Genomic DNA, 2,500 nt, shown 5'->3' on the forward strand with positions numbered 1-2,500 from the left:
TACTCCTGACCAGAGCAGCTATGGACCCTAGTCAACCTAGTGCACTACCCTTAACCAGAGCAGCTATGGACCCTAGTCAACCTAGTGCACGACTCTTAACCAGAGCAGCTATGGACCCTAGTCAACCTAGTGCACGACTCTTAACCAGAGCAGCTATGGACCCTAGTCAACCTAGTGCCCTACTCTTAATTAGAGCAACTATGGACCCTAGTCAACCTAGTGCCCTACTCTTAATTAGAGCAACTATGGGCCCTAGTCAGCCTAGTGCCCTACTCTTAACCAGGAGAGCTATGGGCCCTAGTCAACCTAGTGCACTACTCCTGACAAGAGCAGCTATGGACCCTAGTCAACCTAGTGCACGACTCTTAACCAGAGCAGCTATGGACCCTAGTCAACCTAGTGCACTACTCCTGACAAGAGCAGCTATGGGCCCTAGTCAACCTAGTGCACTATTCTTAATCATAGCAGCTATGGACCCTAGTCAACTTAGTGCCCTACTCTTAACCAGAGCAGCTATGGACCCTAGTCAACTTAGTGCCCTACTCTTAACCAGAGCAGCTATGGACCCTAGTCAACCTAGTGCCCTACTCTTAATTAGAGCAACTATGGACCCTAGTCAACCTAGTGCCCTACTCTTAATTAGAGCAACTATGGGCCCTAGTCAGCCTAGTGCCCTACTCTTAACCAGGAGAGCTATGGGCCCTAGTCAACCTAGTGCCCTATATAGGGAATAGGGTGTCATCTGGGACAAGTCCCTGTTATTATTTATCCTCCTGTAGAAGGAGAGAGAGTGATGACATCTACACCCGTCCTTGTTATTATTTATCCTCCTGTAGAAGGAGAGAGAGTGATGACATCTACACCTGTCCCTGTTATTATTTATCCTCCTGTAGAAGGAGAGAGAGTGATGACATCTACACCTGTCCCTGTTATTATTTATCCTCCTGTAGAACGAGAGAGAGAGTGATGACATCTACACCCGTCCCTGTTATTATATATCCTCCTGTAGAAGGAGAGAGAGAGTGATGACATCTACACCCGTCCCTGTTATTATATATCCTCCTGTAGAAGGAGAGAGAGTGATGACATCTACACCCGTCCCTGTGTATTATATATCCTCCTGTAGAAGGAGAGAGATGAACTACAGAAATGTAATTTACGTAAGAATTCACACCCCTGAGACAAAACATGTTAGAATCACCTTTGGCAGCGATCACAGCTGTGAGTCTTTCTGCGTTTGTCTAAAAGAGCTTTGCACACATGGATTGGATAGTATTTTGCACATTATACTTAAAAAATACATTCTTCAAGCTCTGTCAAGTTGGTGGTTGGTCATTACTAGACAGCCGTTTTCAAGACTGTCATTGATTTCCAAGCCGATTTCAGTCAAAACTGTAAATACGCTACTCAGGAACACTCAATGTTGTCTTGGTAAGTAACTCCAGCGTATATTTGGTCTTGTGTTTGAGGTTATTGTCCTTCTGAAAGGTGAATGTGTATCCAAGTGTCTGTTGGAAAGCAGACTGAAGCAGAACATAGAGAACTTACCTGAAGGCCAAACAGAACATAGAGAACTTACCTGACGGCCAAACAGAACATAGAGAACTTACCTGACGGCTGTACAGAACATAGAGAACTTACCTGACGGCCAAACAGAACATAGAGAACTTACTTGATGGCTGAACAGAACTTAGAGAACTTACCTGACGGCTGTACAGAACATAGAGAACTTACCTGACGGCCAAACAGAACATAGAGAACTTACCTGACGGCTGTACAGAACTTAGAGAACTTACCTGACGGCTGTACAGAACATAGAGAACTTACCTGACGGCCAAACAGAACATAGAGAACTTACCTGACGGCCGAACAGAACATAGAGAACTTACCTGACGGCTGAACAGAACTTAGAGAACTTACCTGACGGCTGAACAGAACATAGAGAACTTACCTGACAGCTTTACAGAACATAGAGAACTTACCTGACGGCCAAACAGAACATAGAGAACTTACCTGACGGCCAAACAGAACATAGAGAACTTACCTGATGGCTGTACAGAACATAGAGAACTTACCTGACGGCTGAACAGAACATAGAGAACTTACCTGATGGCCAAACAGAACATAGAGAACTTAACTGACGGCCAAACAGAACATAGAGAACTTTCCTGACGGCTGAACAGAACTTAGAGAACTTACCTGACGGCTGAACAGAACATAGAGAACTTACCTGACGGCTGAACAGAACATAGAGAACTTACCTGATGGCCAAACAGAACTTAGAGAACTTACCTGACGGCCAAACAGAACTTAGAGAACTTACCTGACGGCTGAACAGAACTTAGAGAACTTTCCTGACGGCTGTACAGAACTTAGAGAACTTACCTGACGGCTGTACAGAACATAGAGAACTTACCTGACGGCTGAACAGAACATAGAGAACTTACCTGACGACTGCCAATTGGTTCAGAATGTAAAAGTAATTTCTTGAAATATGAAG

Source organism: Oncorhynchus mykiss, chromosome 18 (genome assembly GCF_013265735.2).
Source record: "Oncorhynchus mykiss isolate Arlee chromosome 18, USDA_OmykA_1.1, whole genome shotgun sequence".
Taxonomy (NCBI): domain Eukaryota; kingdom Metazoa; phylum Chordata; class Actinopteri; order Salmoniformes; family Salmonidae; genus Oncorhynchus; species Oncorhynchus mykiss.